We start from the raw sequence: 25,205 nt of genomic DNA on the forward strand, positions 1-25,205 counted from the left end.
TAAATTTCCAACATCTGAGCCTAAGGCACAATTTTTTAAATATCAAAAAGGGCTTAAATACAAGTTAGGCTAAGTTTGTCGAAAAAGTTTTTGAGTGAAAACAGTGGTAGAATTAAATTCTAAAGAAATTCTGAAGAAACTCTTGTGAAATTCTCTGGGAGAAGGCCAATTTGCCTTTTATGAGAGAGAATCAACTGGTTCTCTATGCAAGAAGACCAAGAGGTATTTTATGAAACAAGACCGAAGTGTCCACTATAAGACTGATTTTCCACTAGAGAAAGCCAACTGGTCCTCTCTGGGAGAAGACAAAGTCGAACTGAAGTCGAACTGCTGAAGAAGACCAATTGGTCTTCTATAGGAGAAGATCAATTGGTCTTCTATAGGTGAAGATCAGTTGGTCTTGTATGGGAGAAGACCAAATGGTTTTATGTGGCAAGAGCACAAATGGTCTTCTATAGGAGAAGATCAATTGGTCTTCCATGGAGAAGACAAAATGGTTTTCTTTGGCAAGAGCACAAATGGTCTTTTATGGGAGAAGACCCAATGGTCTTCTGTGGGAGAAGACTAGCAGCTCTTCTATGGGAGAAGATCAACAGCTCTTCAATGGGAGAAGACCAGCAGCTCTTCAATGGGAGAAGACCAGCAGCTCTTCAATGGGAGAAGACCAGCAGCTCTATGGCAGAAGATAACCGGTCTTCTATGGGAGAAGATAAACGGTCTTTTCAGGGAGAAGACCAACCGGTTTTATTTGGGATAAAACCAGCAGCTCTTCTATGGGAGAAGACCAGCAGCTCTTCTATGGGAGAAGACCAGCAGCTCTTCTATGGGAGAAGACCAGCAGCTCTTCTATGGGAGAAGACTAGCAGCTCTTCTATGGGAGAAGATCAACAGCTCTTCAATGGGAGAAGACCAGCAGCTCTTCAATGGGAGAAGACCAGCAGCTCTTCAATGGGAGAAGACCAGCAGCTCTTCTATGGGAGAAGACCAGCAGCTCTTCTATGGGAGAAGACCAGCAGCTCTTCTATGGGAGAAGACCAACAGCTTTTCTATGGGAGAAGACCAACAGCTCTTCTATGGGAGAAGACCAACAGCTCTTCTATGGGAGAAGACCAGCAGCTCTTCTATGGGAGAAGACCAGCAGCTCTTCTTTGGGAGAAGACCAGCAGCTCTTCTTTGGGAGAAGACTAACAGCTCTTCTATGGAAGAAGACCAGCAGCTCTTCTTCTATGGGAGAAGACCAGCAGCTCTTCTTCTATGAGAGAAGACCAGCAGCTCTTCTTCTATGGGAGAAGACCAGCAGCTCTTCTTCTATGGGAGAAGACCAGCAGATCTTCTTCTATGGGAGAAGACCAGCAGCTCTTCTTCTATGGGAGAAGACCAGCAGCTCTTCTTCTATGGGAGAAGACCAGCAGCTCTTCTTCTATGGGAGAAGACCAGCAGCTCTTCTTCTATGGGAGAAGACCAGCAGCTCTTCTTCTATGGGAGAAGGCCAGCAGCTCTTCTTCTATGGGAGAAGACCAGCAGCTCTTCTTCTATGGGAGAAGACCAGCAGCTCTTCTTCTATGGGAGAAGACCAGCAGCTCTTCTTCTATGGGAGAAGACCACCAGCTCTTCTTCTATGGGAGAAGACCAGCAGCTCTTCATCTATGGGAGAAGACCAGCAGCTCTTCTATGATAGAAGACCAGAAGCTCTTCTATGAGAGAAGACCAGCAGCTCTTCTATGGGAGAAGACCAACTGATTCTATAGGACACAACCATTCGATCTTGTAGAAGAAACTACGATTTGGTGTTTTTTTAAAATAAGACAATTTGATGTTCTATAAGGGAACATTTGCTCTTCAATAAGAAAAGATCAACTGGTCTTCTGCGACAGGAGAGAATTTGGTCTTTGGTCTAAGAAAATTTCGTCTTCTTTAAGAGAAGATAATGTCCTCTTCTTTAAAATAACATTATACTGTCTTCCATGTAACAAAACCTTTGCATCTTCTTTGAGAGATGGCCATTTAATTTTCTTTAAAATAAAGCAATTCATTTTCTTTGAGAGAAGACTATTTTTTCTTTTTTGAGAGAGTGAAACCATTGGAGATGTTTTAAAGGAAGACCATCTGGACTGCTATGTAAGAAGACCAACGGAATTTCTATGAGAATTTTTTTCTTCTTCTCTGCTCCTTACCTTGTTTATATCTCTCGATAGCCTTTTCCAAGAACCACTGTAGTTCACCCACTTTACCCCTCTCCTAGAGCGGCAACAACAATTATTTCCATTATAAAACTTAAACCCTTTTTTTACTTAATTTTATTTGCAGATTAAGTTGTTTTGCGTTTTATTCCCCCCTTTAAGTTTCGTTTTTTTTCAGTTTTTTTGTTTTGGTTCTTAAACATCGTTTGCCGCTTAACTTTAGCCTTGTGTTTTAAGAGTAATGCTCACAGTTGTATATTTGAATTTTCATTTGCTCAATTGTTACACTTCATTATATCCTTGGCCTCAAAAGTGCGGACAAAGTTTTTATTAAAAAAAAAGAAGAAGATGAGAAAAACTTAAAAAGGAAAAAGGGTACATGGCCGGGCAAATTATATAAAACATAACAGTTATTGCAGTTTAAAGAGTTTTTTAAAGCTTAACATTTTTTGCGCTCTAAATTATTTTAATTATATTCCGGATTTGAAATCAATCCTTGTCAACGCCTGTGTCCGTCCTGATGACTGACATACTTTAGATGCTTGTGCCATCTCGTTAAATATACGGATTTCGTTTCATTTGCCATTGTTGTTTGTTCGACTTTGGATTTCCATACAACTTATGTTGTTTGTTCTGGAACTGCCATTCGTAGCCATTTGTGTCTATTTTCTGTTGTGATTTCATTATTATTTCTGTTCTTCTACCCATCATCCTCGTCTTCATGAACACAAAAAAAAAAAAAACGAACTTCCAGAATGAGGTAAGTGCCTGAAATTTGTCAGAAGCATAAGAATAAAAAAACAGCACGTAAATCCTAGCCATGGAGCAGGCAGGAGCTACAGGCTGTTTGCCAGTATTTGGTTACTGGAAATGAGTACAAACAGCACGAGGGATGGAGAGTGATGAAATGTTTCAAATAACAAGGCAAAATAAAAAAAAAAATAAACTAAAAGAGAATTGTAAATTAAATTGTTACATTTCATGTCTGCAAGAAAACAAAAAAAAAAAAAAAACAGACAATCCATCAGAGAAAAATATTTAAATATAGAAATAACAAAAATTGTTGGGAAATTTAAAATTCGGAATTTTTTCTTTCTTCGTTATTATTTTAATTGTATAAAGGAATTTTTTGATGTTATTTTCAAAGGAAATGATATTATGTAGCCCACACGATTATGGAATACTTGCTTATGGTAATTTAATAAAATAAATTATTTTTTATAGACAAATAAGGATTCTGGAGAATTAATGCACAAAATTTCAAAATATGCAGATTATGTTGAATAATAATATCGTGGAATTGTATTCATGGGATTTTACGGTCACAGAGACTGAGAAATTTAAGCATTCTTTCGAAATTGTATGGTGTTCTTGAATATTTCTCCAAATTGAATGCGAAAATTGCAGAATTCTTGATATTGTACCACATGGCACATTGGGCGCCATCTGTAATTCATTATGTATATGCTGAGAAAGAACAAGTAAAAAAGCAGCTAAGTTCGGCCGGGTCAAACTTTTAATATCCTCCACCATTTCGAAGGACTTTGAAAAATTAAAAAAAAAAACAAGTAAGCAAAGGCAATAGTCGTGCGGGCCCGACTATATTATACCCTACAACACTACAATTTGTTAGAAGCCCCCCTATGTCCAAATTCATATTGGAAGATTTCGCTTTTGAAATCAGGATTTTGACAAGTGACATTTGCCCAATATTTTTGCACTCCGTCGGGCTGTTAGTTGTTGTGGTCCATTATACAGCTAAATATAATCCAATGGTCATCCGAAACGCTTCTACACGCTGTCCTAAACTCTAACTTTATGCGAGATTTCGTTGCCTTTGGTTTCTATTTGTGACCTTTATAACGGCTGTAAAATCAGGAAATTTTTTAGTTGTTGGTCCATTTCAACCCCATTATATTGCGGATATCTTTGAAAACAATAGGCCTAGCCCTTCTGAGCCCAACCCTACCCTTGTGAAAATTTTCGTGAGAATCGGACGATACTTATATAACATCCCCAACCTGTGTTGTAAGGTGGAAAAAATATTACAAAATATTATAAGTCAAATTGAGGGCATTGTGAATTGACAAAATTTGTCAAAAACGGTCGAGCCATTCTTGAGATATAACATCCCGTTCCTTTGTATATACACATTGTATATATTTCGCTATATATATCCGATATTTTTACTATCGACATCTACGTAACGGTCAGAATTGACTTGTTTGACTATTTGTGATATTGCCGGGATTAAAAATATTCGCGGTTCAATGGAAAATTTGACTTTTATTTAACACAAATGTTGTTGCCTATTTAACCCACTAAATATTACCCGATGACCATCAAAATTGGAAGGATTCTGCCCAGCCCTAAGCTCTAGCCTCATGCTAACTTTGATTGGTCTATATTTGCGAACTGTAGAGAAACTGCAAAATCAGGAATTTTTTCAGTTTTTGGTCCATTTCGACCCCTAAATATTAGGCGATCATCTCCAAAAGAAATAGGGTTCTATTCTGACCCTAGCCCCTCCTCCATTCTAAATTTCGAAGATCGGGCCATAATTGCGACCTGTAGAGTGATTACAAATTAACATGGACAGGCGGACGGATGGACATACATAGCTAGATCGACTCAGCTCGGCGATCTAGGAAGATCCATATATAATTTCCTATGTGGAAACCAATATTTCGTGGTGTTACATAATTTTTGGCCCAATCAAACTTATAATACCCCCAACACATAGTGTTGTAGGGTATAAAAATCCGAAAACTGCACTTAAATAAGAATCGTTCTATGAAGACGTGGAATTGTATACCAAATTTTTTGCCATAGGTTGTAGTACGCATTTAGATCTTCCAGTATGAAATTTGGAACGATTCCGGTGAATAATGCTGCTGAAATTAAATACAAAATTTAAATTAATAAAATTAATTTAAATAATTTTAAAGCCTGTAAAAAAAGTACTGCACAATATACTCTCTACTGGGTGCGATGAAAAATGGCAACAAAGTAAAACTCCATAATTTTATTTTATTTTATTTTTAATTTTATAGAATAATAAAATCAAAAATGTCGGAAATAGCATCACATTTAAAAATAAGTTTAGATTTGTTCGAAAAGGCCTACTTTGGCACGAATTATGTACTTCAAACGGCCAATGCAACCGTCACACGCTGCCTGAATGTTGCTCAGCGTTATTTTAACCCATTCCCGGCGAAGCACTTGCTTCAGGTGATCGTCACTTCGGTATATTTTAGTGCCAACCTTACTTTCCAAAATACTCCAGACACAATAGTCCAAATGATTGGTATCCAGATATTTTGGTGGCCTCGTGCGCTGGAAATGAAGTGAGGAACCTCATTTTTTAACCATTCTTTGGTGGCGCGTGTTGAGTGCCATGGTGCTGCGTCCTGTTGGAATGTCCAAGATTTGTGGCCAAATTGTTTGCCTGCCCAAGGCTTTAATACACCCTTCAGAATATTTTCGCGATAATATTCGGTATTTATTTTGATGCCACGGTCGATTAATCGAGCGGCGAGCGACCATCGGCTGTTATGGCGGCCCACACCATCACCATGGCTGGCGCTTAAGTTCTGATGGCCAACCGAAGGTGCACATTTTCAGCTGACCTCTTTGGAAAGTAAACACGATCATTTTGTTTGTTTACAAACTGCTGGACATCGAATATTTTCTCATCAGAGAAAACCAAATTCGGCAGTATACCTCTTTCGGCCAAGCTAAGCAACTCTTTAGCTCATTTGAGTCTGTTTTCTTTCTGTTGCGCTATAAGTTCTTGCACTTTTTGGAAATTCAATGGCTATACCCCGAGCTCATATTTTAATATTTGCCGAATGGTATATTGCGATATGTTCAGCTCACGAGCCATTTTTCGGCCACTGCGAAGCGGGGTTCGATCAAGTCGTTTCTTTACATTTCGAACCATTTCTGATGTTGCTCTTTTCTTCCGTCCACTTCCTTGACGTCGGGCTACGCTACCAGCATCACGATAACGAGAGATAGTACGAAACACAAAAGATTTATTCTCATTTAAACACTGGAGTGCTCTAACGATGGTCACTTGTGGTTTTCCAGCCAAATATAAAAAAATCACGCTTGAATTCCATCACGAATAACTTTTTTCTGGAAAATTCTCACCAAAATGCTTTTGTACGCTTGTAAACAATATAAACAGCTGACGAGTAAACAATATAATGAGCTGACAAGAAATAACAGCTGTCTGAAGTTGGTTGCAGTTTTTTAATCTCACCCTGTATATTCTATTTATCCATGTAATTAATCAACAATCCAAAAATTAAGCTACTCAAAAATGCATGGAAAATGTTTTTTCAATTATCATAACTTTTCCCCAAAAAAATTATAACTGCCATATGCATTGGATCAAATTGATAAAAAGTTCTTCTTTAACCCATTTTCGTCATTCAATTTCCTTGACAAAAAATCTCTCTGTCTCTCTCAATATTGGGTGGATGGACGTATGGACTTGTTGTCATTAACCCGGCAATTAATTTAATGTCAAAAGTCTAAGAGACCAAAAACGAAAGAAAAAAAAAAAAAAAACAAGAACTCTTAAAACCCCCAAAGAACAAAAAAGCAACCAAACAACATCCTCAACCAGCCAAAAGATATTAAAACGAAATCCAAAGGAGAAAGAGGAAATTATATTTTCCTTGGCAAAAGTTAAATTATACCCAGTCATGGTGGAAAGAAATAAAAGAACTGTATGTGGTTGAAAAGTTTCTTGTAGGATTTCGTTCTCTTTCTCCATGTTCTTGCTTTTTTTTGACAATATTACCCTGGCAACTAACCACACAAATGTCACACATACACACACACAATCTAGCAGGAACGTTTTTTATATACCCTCTCGTATAAGTTTACAAGATACCATTGCCTGGTAGACCACTTTATCCACTTCGCTCAAAGGATATCATAAAAGTTTAATCGAAGAGAAAAACATAACGAGGAGGCGCGATGGTTGGCTTGACAAAAAGTCTGTCAATTTTCATAGAAAACAAAGAGAAGTGAGAGCGTTATTAATTCATGATGCAAAATTTACGCCTCGACTATTTTACCAGCTATGAGTTTTACGGTTTATTTGGCCAGTCGTAAATATTTTTTTTTGTCGCATAACATGACCTGAAAAATTTATTGATTTGAAAATAATATGTGTGTTTTAACCAATAAAAGAGAGAGAAAGAGAACCAAAATATCGATATTTTTAATCATATTTGGGCAAGGACTATTAAAGTTTGAACTTGGAGGACCTTCAGTGTCGTTCATGTTCAAAATAAAGCAAATAAAGCACTTTTAGTCCAGGGTTATAAAAGCTATAATCATATATCTTTCAGTTAGTTTCAGAACCTATGTGGTGATGTTTGCAACCAGTTTTTTTTTATTTTTTTTTTAAATATTTCTCAAAGACTACCAAAGCTATAACAACACTATATTACAAAATTAAATAATTTCAATAATAACAGGAAAAATCCTGCAGATTATGAAAGTCGAGCTAATAATAGAACACCGTTTATCGGCGCCTTGAAAGTTTTTACTCGCAAAATAACCTAAATAGAGAGGGGGAAGTTCCCCACCCTACCACATTTTATGAAATGTTGGGATTATGATTTCTTGGCATTAGTTGATTTTAGGCATATAGTATAATCGGCAATATTGTAGATAAAAAAACTGGATTTTTTTCGGTAGTAATTTTTAACCCTCTTCTTGGTCCTTTATGAAAATTTAATAAAAAAAAGCCTCCCTTTAAATCAAAATATACTTCAAAATTATTTGTCATTAAATTCTACTATAGGTCTAAAGTCCTAATCATAGCTAAAAACAGGAATTTATGTATATAAAAAACACATTTCAGGGTTAAATCCGTACTTTATGTGAGTTCATGCAAAAATCTCCAACCTACCATCATCGAAGAAAGACGACATCTAAGACAAAAATATCCCTCATAAAATTTTTCTACAAGTCAGCGCAGAAAATAAATCCTTATCATCATTTATCATCACCGTTATATTAGGGTCTATAGGACGACATTGGCAACTTTATGTCATAATGTAACTAAAGTGCGATACCGATTATAGGAAGGTACTAGTACCTGCACAGACATTTTTCTGCCTTAGGTAAAGCCATTTCCATTTCGAATTTCAAATACCAAACTTTAAACAATTCCGGTCATTTGGGGGCTATACGAACCGGCTATACACTGTCATTTGGGGGCTATACGAAGACGTGGACCTGCCAACGAAATTTTCTTCCATAGGCTGTAGTGCCCATTACGAACTTCAAATAAAAATTTTGAAACAATTCCGGTGAATAATGTCGCTAAAATCATCAAAATACCGAATATGGGGAGGTACCGTTATATGGGGCCTATACGAAGACGTGAACCTGCACAGAAATTTTTTGGTCACAGGCATACTGCAGCCATTACGAACTTTAAATATCAAATTTGAAACAATTCCGGTGAACAATGTCGCTAAATTTATCAAAATACCGAATATTGAGAGGTGCCGTTGTATAGGGGCTATACGAAGACGTGGACCTGCACAGACAATTTTCTGTCTTAGGCTTTAGTATCCATTTCGAACTTCAAGTACCAAATTTGAAACAATTCCGGTTAATAATGTCGCTAAATTTATCAATATACCGAATATACGAATACAGGGTTACACATATTCGACGGACCCATGTTTTTTTTTTTTTTTTTAAATCAAAGAAAAAAATAAATAATTGGCGGTTGGCAATGTTAATCATTTAACTTGTTCCAAATAGATTTGTTTACATCGATTTTTGAATATTATATCTCTCAAATGGCCGTCTTTGGCGTTGATCGTTTTTGCCAACATTTCGGCCGGAATAGCGGCTATTTCTTCGCGAATGTTGTCCTTGAGCTCTTCTACGATCCTTGGCTTGTTAACGTAAAACTTTGACTTCAAATATCCCCACAAGAAGAAGTCAGGCGGCGTCAAATCGGGCGAACGCGGTGGCCAGTCCAATTCACCACTTTTCGACATCAAACGGCCCGGAAACAAATTCTTCAGAAAATCGATTGTTATGCGACTTGTGTGCGGTGGAGCGCCGTCTTGTTGAAACCAGAACTGCCTCATACGCTTTCGACGAATAATTTGCATCACAAAATTGGTCATCATGTCGCGATAACGCTCCTGATTGATGGTAACAGCATGGCCATGCGGCACTAACGCCGCACCAAACTGTGACTTTTTCGTCATGAAGAGGCACTTCTTGAATCTCCTGAGGATTTTCAGTGGCGTAAAAACGGCAATATTGCTTATTTACGGTCCCATTCAATGTGAAATGGGCTTCATCGGACATGATAATTTTGTTCCAAAATTGCTCGTCATCTTCGGTCATTTCGATGACTCTTTGGGTCCATTCCAGTCGACGAGACTTGTCCGCAGGCAACATTCTTTGCGTTAATTGAATTTTGTACGGGAACAAATGCAAATCAATGCGAATAATCCGTTGTAAAGTGGACCGAGCCATGCCCAACTGCTGAGAACGGCGTTTTTGGGATGTTCTTGGGGACCTCTCAACACTGGCTCGTACGGCAGCGATATTCTCGGCCGATCGCCTTGGTCGACTTTTATATGGCCTCTTCGAGTTAGAAAGAGCCTTAATGGGCAACTCCGTACACAAATTATGGTGTTTGACTTTGTTGCAGTTTTTTTATCTATTCCTGTGTACCCTAAATCAACGGACTCCAAGCAATCTTAATCCGAATATTAAAAAAAGAAATGTATTTGAGGGGAAATCGACCCTCTATTTAGGTTACTGTAGGATACTTACTCTCATAATCTGAAAATTTTAGAATATTAAATAAAATTTCCGGTTTGGAACTTTCAACAATAAGGACATGGGACCACCAAATACCCTTCTTTCTATTTGAACATTTCATAATCTCCAATAACAAACAATGTTAAAATACATTTTTTTTCAACCTCTAAAGCAAATGCAGGATTAAAATCTCGAAAAAATTAAATTTATTCCTGACGCATGACGTATAACCGAAAAAAAAAACACACACACAAATCAGAGTTTATTAATTAGATGGACGTGAAGGTTTTGTCGGCATTGCCCAGTATAACAGGCAAAATGTAAAGTAAATTAAGTGAAAAACATTTAACGTCAGATGACAATGGAAGAAAGGAGAAGAAAACCCTTTCATCAAAAAGGGACAACATGTTTGGTTGCGTTTGCTCTTGGACCCTATTACAATGTTTACTTGTCTTTTAAAATGAAATCTACTCCCACACTATGTTTGCTTTAATTAAAAATTATTCCAAAAGAAAACTTATGGCAGAGTTTGGCTAAATTTATGCAGGCAAACGAATATTTTTGTTAAATTAATAACCCAACAACAACAAAAAAGCCGGAGAGAGAAAAAATTAAAAGAAAACAAAAAACAAAGGCTAACCCATCATCGTTTGTTTTTTTTTTGTTTCTTTAAACTATGCCAATATTTTGTGTAACCCTCTTTCACACACACACACACATAGACTAAAAGTTCATATTCGCCTTTGTTTTTGATTAATCCTTGCATCATTAATATGTGCGAAAGTGAAAGCATTTAACAATGTCCTTGAATTATTATGAATTAGACTTTGCATAAGGATAAGGGTCAAGGATCAAGAAAGAAGTGAACAAACAAAAACCAAACAAAAAACCGATATGTTAAATGAAGTCTATTAACTTGCCATAAACATTGGCTAGAGTAAATGTATGGCAAAGGAAGGAGAGGGTGGAGGTTAAAAAGATGTCATAATTCTCCCAAAAATATAAATCTTCTCATGTCTCATGAGAAGAAAAAATTGATCTTTTGTGAACAAAAAGCTATAGTTTCTTTTTTTTGGTTAAGTATTTCATTGTTAAGTTGTAAAAGAATATAAATCGACATTTACAATATTTATTTTGTTCCAAGCCGAAAGTGTGTCAAAGATAATGAAGATGGTGGTAGTAAGGGAATGGGGGAAAACTTGACATAATAACAAAAGCAAACTATCAATGAAAGGTTTCTTTATTTATTTTTGAGATAAACGAGTTGAAGGATTTTTTTCTTGGATTCTCTCTTTCGTTTTCAAGCTTTTTGACACAATGGCTATAAATATCACGAAATAGGGGGGGTGGTGTGAATAAATACATTATTTAACAGATGCAGATAGAAAATGTCAATATTAATTCTTTGAATATCAGGGTGATGTTCTTATCTAGACGTCATAAATTCATTTTATTTTTGAAATAAATGACAAAAATATAACAAGTTTCAAGAATAATGGCAATGAGCAGCAATAATGTGAAGGTTGGGAGTTTCGACGCTTTTATAACATTCAAGGACAAAAATATTTTTATGATGGAAAAATTACCAAAAGAAGACAATTGTATGACGTGTTAGGATAACATTGGCAAAATATTTATAACCTACACCACATAGTGGTAATACCCCTGTCTAATTTTGTCGAGATCGGTTCAGATTAGGATATAGCTAAAATATGTATATTTATCCGATATGAATTTATTGTGCACCAAATGCCTACTATCAACCCAAATGGACTGATTTTTGGCATTTAGAATATGCAAAGTTGGAGCAGAATCCGATTATCCTTTATCTTTCTGTGCAAAAAATATATTTTTTGAACATTTCGACCTTTTGTGGGGGAGGTACCAGAAGGAGTGGACCGATATTGTTCATTTTAACACCAGACCTTGGGTTAATATGAATATTGGGATGTGTGAAATTTGAAGACAATCGGATTCTTATGAGAGAGTTTTCTTATGAGAGGATGAGAGTTGTAATTATTCAAAATTTTGACCATTTGTGGGGGAGGTACTTGATGGAGTGGACCGATAATGCCCATTTCCGAACTCGATCTAAGTTTGACAAAAATATTACGATGTACCCAATTTGGACCAAATCGGATACTCCCTTCGAGAGTTATCGTGCGCACCAGCCAGCCAGACAGACGGACGGACGGACGGACGGACATTGCTAGATCGACTAGAAATGTTCTGAAACGGATTTGGTCCAAAGAGACCTAGGGTCTAAAACCGTTATTTCGACTAGGCACGTTTTGGCCGTATCAAATGATATATACCCTCTGTAGCCATATGTCTGAGGGTATAACCAGTACTTCAAATTTGGTGTAAATCGGTTCAAATATAGCTATATAGTTAGGGTTTAACGTCCCTCACAAGTGTAATATACAATCCACAACAATGATCTTTGGTACCAGATATCAGATACAGCTCTGAAATAAGTGTATAAAATTTTGTCAAGATAGATTCAGATTTGGATATAACTCCCATATATATCCTCAACCAATTTTGGGTCAACTGTGCATCAAATGGCCAATATTAGTCAAAATGACATGAATTTTGGCATAACCAACCAAATTTAGTCTAAAAGCAGGAATATTAAATTTGGTGAAAATCGGTTCAGATATAGCTATAGCCCCAAATATATATTTCTTCTGATTTGGTGTTTAAATCCCACACATTCGTAATATGCATTCGGCAACAATGATATTTGATACCGATTATCAGATACATCCCTCTGCCAAATTTTATCAAGATGAAGATGACTTGAAATAAATTCTTTTCTTATGGGAACTCTACTAAATATGCAGAGTGGTGTAGGGTATCATATAGTCGGCTCAAGATTGTTGTTGCTTATTACGCCAACCGCAAATTGGGCATGTGTTTGCACTTATGTGTATATCGATGTGTGTGTGTGGTTTCCATCACAATACACTGCTACAGTTCATCATCATCAACATTGTTTAGACAATGGCAGTTTATCAAAAGTTGAAACAAGGTAAATGGTTCTGGAAGTTTGTGCGTTTTATTATTTATTTTTTTTTTTTTGTTGGTTAATTGTAAGACAAACCAAACTATGGAGCATCTAATGAACTAACTTTTTTTCTTGTGTTTCATTGGCGCGTGTATGCGTTTTATATCGAAAAATCGACATGCTAGCCTAATATAAATCAAATAGCAAAAACAAACAAAAGCAAACTAATTTTCCAAACAATAGCTTCATGTATGTAAGAATGATTATCAGAAAACAAAACAAAAAATGAGAATAACTCCCATACACACTTATGGCGCATTGCCTTTTTTGGAGAATAAGAATAATGAGGAGGATGCCTTTGGCAAAATGTGGAAAAGTTGGTTTTATTTGCCTCCCAGAAACCAGCAAAGGTTACCTAATTACCACCAAAACTGATTTTGGTTTTGAGGCAGACAAGTTTTGTAATAGGCAATGTTGCCGTATAATATTTGAAAAGTGAGCAACTTCCCCTATATTCCACATCTTTACATTTTAGGTATGTAGTGTCTTTGGCAATTTTAACCCTCATGCGAGTCACAAAGTGGGAATTTTTGATCTATTTAAGTGACAGGAACTCATTGATATTTAAAACACATTTTAGGGTTAAAGATATTAAAATTCCTAAAAGACATAATTTCAGGGTCTTCGGCCTTGAAGTTTTCAGGGCTTCAATCCTTTCTTCAACCTTCAAGTCTTCTGCTTTAAAATCTTCAATTTTCAGTACTGCAGCCTTCAATTCTTCAGGTCTTTAGCTTTTTATTCTTAAATTGTCAGGTGTTAATTTTTAAGGCATTCAGCCTTTCAGATCTTCAGCCCTTTAGCCTTCAGGTCTTCAGACTTCAAGCCTTTAGTCTTCAGATCTTCGACCCTATTCAGAATACAGGCCTTCAATTTTCAGGTATTCAGGTCTTTAGCCTTCAGGCCTTTACCCTTCATATCTTCAGTCTTTAAGTCTTCAAGTCTTCAAGATAAAGGTCTTCAATTTTCAGCAATTTTCAATTTCTTCAGCTTTTAAGTCTTCAGAATAAAGGCTTCAACCTTCAGACCTTTAGCATTCAGGCTTTAGACATCAGGTCTGATTTTCAGATTTTAACCATTTAGAAATTCAACAGACTTCAACTCTTCATGTTTTTAGTCCTTCAGGCCTATAGCTTTCCCTTTTGAGGCTCCATTTATCCTAGTTCGTCCTTCTATTGAAAAAATACCTCATTTGTGAAGGGTCATCTTTTTCTGAACAAAATAATCTTTGAGGGTCAATCTGGAATATGAAAAGTTTCAAGTGAATATGAACCCAACACACCGGTAGATTAATGTCTGTCTCCAAACCTTCTGGTCTTCAGCCTACAGACCATTAGGTCTTCGTCATCTAGGCTTTAGACATCAAGTTGGATTTTAAGACTTCAAACATTTAGGCATTCAACCCTTAATGTTTTTAGTACTTCAGGCCTATACTTTTCCCCTTTGAGGCTTCATTTATCCTAGTTCGCCCTTCTATAGAAAAATTTCTGAAGGGTCATCTTTTTTCTGAACAAAATAATCTTTGAGGGTCAATCTGGGATATGAAAGATTCCAAGTGAATATGAACCCAACACACCGGTAGAACAATGTCAAACAATACTCATTTAGCTATTTGATTTACTAAACAAGTTTTCTTATCTCCTGAATTGCCTTCTCGAACATAATAGAACCCCATATCTTCAGCCCTTAAGTTTTTTGGTCTTAACCTTTTTAGGTTTTCAGCTTTCAGATCTTTAGTTTTCAGGTCTTCAACCTTAAGCCTTTAGGATTTCAGCACACAAGTCTTCAGGCTATTAGTTTTCAATTATCAGGTCTTTAGGCTTTAGTCTTCAGGTCCAGGTCTGCAGACTTCAAAAAATTCAGGAATGTTACTTTTCAACATTTCAGGTCTTCAATCCTTCAGACCTATAGCTTTCTCTTTGGAGGCTCAATTTCTTCTAGTTCGTCCTCGGTTATAAAAAAATCCCTCATTTCTGAAGGCCAATTTTTTCTAAACAAAATAATCCCTCAGGGTCAATCTGGGATATGAACAATTTTAAGTGCATATAAACCCAACACACCAGTAGAACAATGTCAAATAAGACGCATTTAGCTCCAATTATCTCCCATACCTGGATTGTTATTACATTTGATTGACTAAACAACTTTTCTTATCTCCTGAAACCTTATCGAACATAATTGAACCCCATATCTTCAGCCTTCAGATCTTAAGCTTTTAGATCTTCACTTTTCAGGCATTCAGCCTTCAAGTCTTCAGTTTACAGGTCTTCAATAATCATGTCTTCAGTTTTTAAACATGAGGTCTGCAGCTTCCAACCTTTCATGTCTTAAATCCTTCAAACCCATAGCTTTCTCTTAGGAGGCTCCATTTCTCCTAGTTCGCCCTTCTATAAAAAAATCCCTCATTTGTGAAGGCCAGTTTTTTCTATATAAAACAATCCCGCATGACCAATCTAGAATGTGACAAATTGAGATATGAGCCCAACACACCAGTATAACAAAGTAAAAACGAGTTAAAAAGCAGGAAGTTCGGCCGGACCGAACTTTTAATACCCTCCACCATTTGCAACGAATTTGGAAATGTTCAAAAAATAACATCCTTAAAAAATTTTGTTAAAATTTTAAAAATACCGAATATAGGGAGGTACCGTTGTATGGGGTCTATACGAAGACGTGGACCTGCACAGACAATTTTCTATCTTAGGGTGTAGTATCCATTTTGAACTTCAAATACCAAATTTTAAATTACTTCCGGGAAAAAGGTCGCTAAAATCATCAATATACCGAATATCGGGAGGTGCCGTTATACATCATCTATACGAAGACATGGACTTGCACAGACAATTTTCTATCTTAGGGTGTAGTATCCATTTGGAACTTCAAATACCAAATTTGAAACAATTCCGATGAATAATGTTGCTAAAATCATCAAAATACCGAATATAGGGAGGTACCGTTATATGGGGGCTATATGAAAACGTGGACCTACATGGCCCATTTTCAAACTTAACCTGCCAACAAGAAAAAAAACATGTGTGCATAATTTTAGCCATCTATCTCAATTCTTTCGAAAGATAGCGTGATTACAACAGACGGACAGACAGACAGACGGACATCGCTAAATCGACTTAGAATTTTACGCAGATCAAGAATATATATACTTTGTTGGGTCTGACATGAGTAGTAGTAGTTACTAACGGAATGACAAAGTTAATATACCATCCATAGTATGGTGGAGGGTATAAAATACGCATTTAGCTCCAGCTAACCCCCTATACCTGGATTGCAATTACATTTGATTTACTTCAAAAAAATTTCTTATCTCATGAATTACCTTATCGAACATAATAGAACCCCATAAAAGTTTCAATATTAATTTCGCCCTTATAATCCTTAAATTCTTTGAACCATTTAAATGGGGGTATTGTCGGCTAATGGCAGATGAGGTAATTTGAAGTAGGAGAGGGTGGAGTCGTTGTAAATGATTTCCCAGATTAAATCTTATTTAATTTGCTTATTTATTCTATTTCGAAGAACAAACATATTATTCATGGTGTTAAAAAGTAACTAATCGCCAACTCCTTCAAGGAAATCTACAACGTGAGGCCCCAATCTCTTCAGAAAAAAGGAACAACTCTTAGCCACCACTACCTTTTCAAATGCAGTTTTACTACTTAACTTGTTAAACAATAAAACAAAAGCAACTAAAGAACACGGTATGAAAGAAAAGAAAGAATGGGAGCAGGAAAAAAAATGTTTTCCTATTAATTTCTTCGTTACGTTTAATTTTTTTTTTTTTTGCTTTGCTCGCTTGCTCAACTTGCCTAAACTTTTATCATTAGTTAACGAAGGTGGGAGCTGCAGGGGTTCTTTCTATATGTGTGTGTTTGTGAATAGGAGTGTGCAAATGGGTGGTATAAGTAAATCGAGTAATGAAAGGGCCCAGATGTTTACAGGGTATTTGGTTTTGGCTTCAAACCAATTGCTGATGCTGCTGCTGCTACTGGCACTGCTGCTGTAAAACTAAAACCCGTGCCATACAATGATCTGAGGCCAATGGCATAACCCAGCCACACTTTTTTCCACTCTCATGGCTGTCGATGATGATAATGATGAAAAGATAACAACAATTACCGTTTTTCTCTCTTGTGGCCTGGTTACGTTACCCTGCTTATTTTCTGAATTGGTTAATTGGCAAAGAGTTGGGGTTAATTCATGTTTAAATGTTCAATTTTTTGTAGGCAAACCCACAGCACAGTTCATTGAGTATATGTGAGGCAGATGGTATTTGTGGAATGTGTGGTGGCTTAGGTGAGTTGCCTTGACGGCTGAAATAGTGATACAAAATTTGGTAATTAGTCGCCGAAATGTGTATTTCAAGGTAATTCGAATCAGATCCAAAAGAAATAGGGGACCAAGACCCTCATAAAAAGTTTTTTTTTCAGATTTTTTGGTTGTTTTCAATTTGACCTAATTATACGTGTTGGGGGTGTAATAAGTTTGATTGGCCCAAAAATTATGTAACATCTCGAAATATTGGTTTCTCACATAGGAAAGTATATATGAATCTTCCTATCTCGCTGAGATGAGTCGATCTTGTTATGTATGTCCGTCCGTCAGTCCATGTTAATTTGTACTCAAGCTACAGGTCGCAATTATGAACCGATCCTCATTGAATTGAAAATGGAGGTGGGGTTAGGGTCAGAATAGAACCCTATTGTTTTTGGATTTGGATATAAGGGGACTTCGAACATATTGTAGTGTTGTAGGGTACCACATGGTCGGCCCGGCACGACTGTAGCCTTTGCTTACTTATTATACCCTCCACCATACTATGGAGGGTATATTAATTTTGTCATTCCGTTTGTAACTCCTCGAAATACTCATGTCAGACCCAACTATGTATATAAATTCTTGATCAGCGTAAAATTCTAAGACGATTTAGCCATATCCGCTGTCTGTCCGTCTGTCTGTTGTAATTACGCTATCTTTCGAACAAATTTGGATAGAAGGCTAAAATTTTGCACATATGTATATTTTGCCAGTAGGCAGGTTAAGTTCGTAAATGGGCCATATAGGTTCAAGTTATCATATAGCCCCCATATAACGGTACCTCCCGATATTCGGTATTTTGATGATTTTAGCGACATTATTCACCGGAATTGTTTCCAATTTGGCATTTGAAGTTCGTAGTGGATACTACAGCCTAAGACAGAAAATTATCTGTACGGGTCCACGTCTTCGTATAGCCACCATATAACGGCACCCCCCTGATATTCGGAATCGTTTCAAATTTGGTATTTAAAGTTCGTAATGGATACTACATCCTAAGTCAAAAAATGAGCCATGTAGGTCCACGTCTTCATATAGCCCTGATATAACGGTATCCACCGATATTCGGTATTTAGATGATTTTAGCGACATTATTTAACGGAATCTTTCCAAATTTGGTATTTGAAGATCGTAATAAATACTTCCGCATAAAACAGAAAATGGACCATGTAGGTCCACATATTCGTATAGCCACCATATACCGTACCCCCCGATATTCGGTATTTAGATGATTTTAGCGACATTATTTACCGGGATTGTTTCACATTTTGCATTTGAATTTCATAATGGATGCTACAACCTATCAAAGAAATTTGTCTGTGCAGGTCCACGCCTTCGTATAGCCCCCATATAACGGTACCCCCCGATCTTCGGTATTTTCATGATTTTAGCGAAATTATTTACCGGAATTGTTTTAAATTTCGCTTTTGAAGTTCGTGAAGTTCGATATTAGAGCCTATGACAGAAAATTGCCTGTGCATTATAAACAGATTTTTTTTAAGTTTCGCATTTCAATATTGTAATAGCTTGTGACAAAAGTTGCCTATGCAGGTCCACATCGTCGTATAGACTCTAATGTACGTCTACATTAGGTATTTTCAAGATTTTAAGGGATTTTATTTTTTTTTTTTTTTCTTGAAAATTTGTACCAAATGGTGGATGGTATTTAAAGTTCGGCCCGGCCGAACTTACTGCTGTTTTACTTGTTTTAAACTAAAATTGATTGATAATTCAGATTTAGCCTTATAAATGGACACTACTAACAAAAATGCAAGGATTCCAAAGGATCGTAATCTTAAAATTTCAAAAATGTTGTGCAATATAAGTTTTAAAAATAAACGACACACGTGTCTTCCAATTTTGTTGTACTTTTATAATCTGTTGGATTTTTCTTGCGCTGAACACTGCAAATGATCTGTTGGAGATATATATTTCAAAAATTTAACATTTAAAATGGAATATCATTTTGTTTTCTTTCTTACAATTTACTGTTTATAGGTCCTTCAAATTCAATGCTGTATTCTATTTCTCTCCCTTAGTCTGCATCCTATGCTCGATATAAAAAAAAATGCAGAAAAAACTGCCCACGTGTTGAGAAGTGTTTGTTTTTTGCAAACACTTAAGCGTGTGTCATCTTCAGACTTATTTGCGTAGAAGTCACGCAATATTTTTATTGAGAGCCATTAATTAAGATATTTTGTCAATGTCGTCGAAATGTATTCAATATATTTTTTTTAGGATATTTGTAAGGGAAGTCTAGACGAACAAAGTGTCAAATACAGACCTGTGATAAAATGCAATGGAAATGTACAGACATTTGTTGGGAGATATCTTTGTGACTACAAATCTACGTACATACGTACATTCATATATACGAACAAAAATAAAAACATGCACATGTAAGAGAAAATATTACAAATTTATGTTTTTTGCAAAATCAGAATGACTTATTCCTCCGCTGCGCTGAGAATATGACATTTTGAACCCGTTCGAGGAGAATCCAAGAGCAGAGCACATTTTGTTCCTTCGACTTGAAAGCGAAACTTGATTACGAGCAGGATTTCTCGAAGAGTGGGACTTTTTTTCGGAGACTACTCCTAGCTCGTTTGTTTTGAGAGTGAGCAGAATTGCTCCAAATATTGCAAAAGTGCAAATGAGTGGAAGAAATATTTGTTTTTTTTTTTTTGGGAGAGGAAAAGGTGGAATAGGAAGAAGAGCTGTGAAGATGGGGGAAGAGGGGGAAAAGAGGGATGTGATCGTGTACAGAAAAATACACATATATACAGGGTGAAATTAAAAAACTGCAACCAAATTCAGCCCGCTGTCATTTCCAAGCCACTCGTCCGACAGCTGTTAAAATTATTCCAGTGACAGCTCATTATATTGTTTACAAGTGTACAAGAGCATTTTGGTGAGAATTTTACGGAAAAAATGTTATTCGTGATGGAATCCAAGCGTGATTGTGTGGTTTCCTTATATTTGGCTGGAAAATCACAAGTGGCTATTGTTAGAGCACTCCAGAATTTAAATATGAATAAATCTTTTGTGTCTCGTATAATCGCTCGATACCCTGATACTGGTAGCGTAGCCCGATCGAAACCCCGTCGCATTGGGCGAAAAATGTTTTTTTCCGATGAGAAAACATTCGTTGTCCAGCAGTTTGTAAACAATCAAAATTATCGTGTTTACTTTCCAAAGAGGTCAGCTGAAAATGTGCACCTTGGGTTGGCCACCACAACTCAAGCGCCGGCCATGGTGATCGTGTGGGCCGCCAAATCAGCCGATAGTCGCTCTCCGCTCGTATTAATCAACCATGCCATAAGAATAAATGCCGAATATTATAGCGAAAATATTCTGGAGGGTGTATTAAAGCCTTGAGCACGCAAACATTTTGGCAGCAGACCTTGGACATTCCAATAGGACTGTCCTTAGGACAGTCCCCTGGACTCAGCACGCTCCATACAAAAATGGTTATAAAATGAGGTTCCTAGCTTCATTTCCAGCCCACAATGGCCACCAAAATCTCCGGATACCAATCCGTTGGACTATTGTGTCTGGAGTATTTTGCAAAGCAAGGTTGGCACTAAAAAATTCCAAAGTGTCGATCAAATCAAGCAAGCGCTTTGCCGGGAATGGACCAAAATACCGCAGAACAATATTCGGCAGCGTGTGACGGTTTCATTGGCCGTTTCAACGCCATAATTCGTGCCAAAGGTGACCAATTCGAAAAAATCTAAACGTATTCTGAAATTTGATGCTCTTTCCAACATTGTTTGCTTTCGTTAAATAAAATTAAAACAAATACATACAAATTATGGCGTTTGACTATGTCGCAGTTTTTTTTTTTATCTCACCCTATATATAAATACGACAACGGTATAACAAAAACTCAATCTTAAGAATGCTCTAAATTCACGGCTAACAGCTCTAATAGTATTTCAAACATATTTTAACGAGTCCTTGGAAGGCATAAAAAATATTCTAAAGCACTCACTTATTTCCTTGAGGATCCCAGGAAGACATATTCTTAAAAAAAATCCACAATCGGATTTTTTGGGAGATCTTATAATTTTTTAATGAATAACATTATTATGAATCCATTTTTTTTTTGCTTTAAGAGCCTAAAATGTTCATAAAAAATAAATTATTAGTTGTCCTAAAAGTCCTAAAAATATTAATTAAGAAGTTCAGGAGGGTCCATAAAATTGATTTTAAAAAAATGCACAAGAAGTTGCGGTGAGAATTCTTAAAAATAATTCTCAAAAGGTAATTGGCTGACGTTATGTTCCTCAAAAAATCCAGAATTGGTTTTGCTGAGAGTCCTGATAAGATTAGGAAAAATTCAAAGAATGCTCAACGAGAGTAGTTTTGAAACGAATTTTGCTTCCACTCAAAAACGAGGGAAACATGCTCACTCCTATTCGAGCACCATCAAAAAAAATGAGTTTGCTCAATTTGTCTGCTCCCAGGATTGCTTCCACTCGAATTCAAGTGAGTTTCACCCTTTGTACAAACTCGATTAAGTTTTTCGGAAATCCATGTTGTTTTTAAACCCTTCCAAAACAAGACATGTATTTCAACATTGATATTTAAAAAAAACCTCTGTGAGTTCAAATTTTTCCATGGGTCTAGCTGGTAAATTTTCTAGCCCTGGATCGTGATTTTTTTTAATTATTCCAGTTTTCTAAATAATAAATTACTTTATTGTTGGACTTACACTTATCCTTTTTTCTCATTGGAATAAGTTTTCTATTTTGACCTTTAACACAGGTATGATGGTATTATTGGGCGCCACATGTTCAATCCTTTTTTATAGCCCCAGTCATTCTACCATTTTTTGTTTTCAATTTAACAAAAAAAAAATTGTTATTAACTAGCACCCGTTTATTTTACAGTCAATTTGTTTGTCAATGGCTCTTAACGACATATGTATGCATGTTCACAATATTTAAACGGGGCCAAGTTTTTATGTTTTATTTATGTAATGACCTTCTCTACCCCCCCAAACAGCCAAAAAAGACATCATATTGTATTGGGAGCTTTTTCCCATTCCTAGATGGGTTGGGATGAATATTTTTTTTCGCAAAGCATCTCAAAAGTCATAAAAATGTCAATACAGGATGTTGATAGGCCATCTTTCTTGCAACAAACAGCAACAAAAGTAATAACTGTAGTAAATTTGATAGCAAAGTTAGTTCAAAGTTTCCTCTCTGTTTTGGCCGTTTTTCATTGCCGAAATAAACAATGTGAATGGAAAAAGTTTAAAGGATTTCATTTTTAACAATCCATTATTTACATCTATTAGCAAAGAGTTTTATTTTGCAATAAATGTGAAGATATGGCAAATTGGGAAAGCCCCCAGCCCCCTCACTCTGCCAAAGTAAATGGCAAAAGGATGACATCATAAAGAAGAAAGTTTTCCTTTTTAGCATTCATAATTTATTAGTTCGGAATAAATTTATGTATACGTACACACGCACACATATGTGAGCGTGTGTAATAGGTTTACATAGTTCTATTCGAAAAAAATGACCTTACATAGAAATCAAATGGCATGTGACACATGCGTGAGAGATAACCTACATTGAGTGATAAAAATTGAAATGAAACATCAGAGACACTATCGACAAATAAAAAGAGACACTAAAGATATAAATTATTTTATCACATGGCAGTAGTTCGTTTTAACATTTTTCCATAAACAAGAAATAAAATATGAAACAAAAGAAAAACAGTATTTAGAAAGAGCGGGCCGATATTCATCGCCCTTTGTGAAAATAGCTCTCTAATGAAAGCTCTAGTTTAAAACAAGTAAAAAAGCAGTAAGTTCGGCCGTGCCGAACTTTGAATACCCTTCACCATTTGGAATGAAACAAAATAACGATAATAATAAATAAATCAAATCCATTAAAAATTCTCTAAAAATCCTAAAAAGAGCCGAATATAGCCGTTAAATTGGGGTCTATAGGAAGACGTGGACTTGCACAGGCAACTTTTGTCATAAGCCATCACAGTATTCAAATCTCTAGACCTGCATAGACAATTTTCCGTCATAGACTGTTTTCCGTCATAGACTCTTATTAACTCGTAATACGAACTCTAAATATGAAATTTGAGACATATGTACAGGGTGAGATAAAAAACCATAATTTTTACATTTTTAAATTTTATTGAATAACAGCAAAAATGTCGGAGGTAGCATCAAATTTTATAATAAGTTTAGATTTGTTCGAATTGATCACCTTTGACACGAATTATGGCCCCAAAACGGCCAATGATACCGTCGCACGCTGCCCGAATGTTGCCCTGTGGTGTTTTGGCCCATTCCCGGCGAAGCGCTTGCTTCAGGTGATCGACAGCTTTCCAAAATACTCCAGACACAATAGTCTAACGGATTGGTATCCGGAGATTTTGGTGGCCCTTATGCGCTGGAAATGAAGCTAGGAACCTCATTTTGTAACCATTCTTGGGTGGAGCGTGCTGAGTCCAGAGGGCTGTCCTGGGAACAATCCTGTTGGAATGTCCAAGGTCTACGGCCAAAATGTTTGCGTGCCCAAGGCTTTAATACACCCTCCAGAATATTTTCGCGATAATATTCGGTATTTATTCTGATGACAGGGACCATCGGGTGTTATTGCGGCACACACCATCACCATGGCCGGCGCTTGAGTTCTGGTGGCCAACTGATGGTGCACATTTGGCCAGTGAACACGATCATTTTGTTTGTTTGTTTGTTTTCAAACTGCTGGATAACGAATGTTTTCTCATCGGAAAAAAAACCAAATTCGGCAGTTCACCACTTTCGGCCAAGCGAAGCAACTATTTAGCTCTTTTGAGTCTATTTTCTTTCTATTGCGGTGTAAGTTCTTGCACTTTTTGGCATTTCAATGGCTTTACCTCGAGCTCATTTTTCAATATTTGCCGAATGGAAATTAGTGATATGTTCAGCTCACGAGCCATTTTTTTGCTGAGAGAATCTTTGAAAAAAATTTTTCTTAATAAATTCATGAACAACACGATTGATGATCTGAGAACCCTTCGAAAATATTTTTCAAAAAAAAAAAGGTAAATCTGAAAACAAAAATTAAGATCATCTTTGAAATACTTTTTCTCAAAAATCCACGATATTTTGTTTGGAGAGTCCACGACTTGTTGTATTGATAACCTTTAGAAAATATTTTCGAAAAAAAAAAAATGATTAACTGAAAACAAAAATTTCGATGTTCCTTGAAAGACTTTTTCTCAAAAAAATCCACGATATGTTGCTTGGAGTATCCTTGCAAATTCTTATTTCAATAGAGTCCTTTGAAGGCATAAAAGTATTCTTTAAAACTCACCATTGAGAGCTCTTAAAATATTCATTAAAACTAAATAAGGCTTGGTTTAAATGTCCTAAAATATATTTTTAAGAAAGACCACGATTGTTTGTCCTGAGAGCCCTTTAAAATGACCTTAATAAATCACAAAAAGTTTCTTTCTGAGTCCATGGAAAGAATTAGTCTTCAAAAGTAATTATTCTTAATAAGATCTTGAAAGATGTTAAGCTAGGAGAGTCCTTGAAAAAATTTGCTTTGTATAGATTTAATTTAGAGCATACAACCCATCATTGGGGGCCCTTAAAATATTCTTTAATAATAAACTAATGGTTGCTCTAAACGTTCTTAAAAATATTCCTAATAAAGTTCACGATTGGCCTTGATTTTTTATTCTGAGACTCCTTACAAATATTCTTAAAAAATCTACGATTTGCTGCCCTGAGAGTCCTAGCAAAAACAAACTCTTCAACGCTCCACAATTATTTG

General features: G+C 36.2%; 1 protein-coding gene across 5 annotated transcripts in view; it reads left to right on the plus strand.

Moving 5' to 3' along the window:
• The window catches only part of LOC101891802 (uncharacterized), a 475,789-nt gene that overhangs the window by 97,939 nt on the left and 352,645 nt on the right, over positions 1-25,205 (plus strand). The window lies entirely within an intron of this gene.

Source organism: Musca domestica, unplaced genomic scaffold (assembly GCF_030504385.1).
Source record: "Musca domestica strain aabys unplaced genomic scaffold, Musca_domestica.polishedcontigs.V.1.1 1, whole genome shotgun sequence".
Taxonomy (NCBI): Eukaryota; Metazoa; Arthropoda; class Insecta; order Diptera; family Muscidae; genus Musca; species Musca domestica.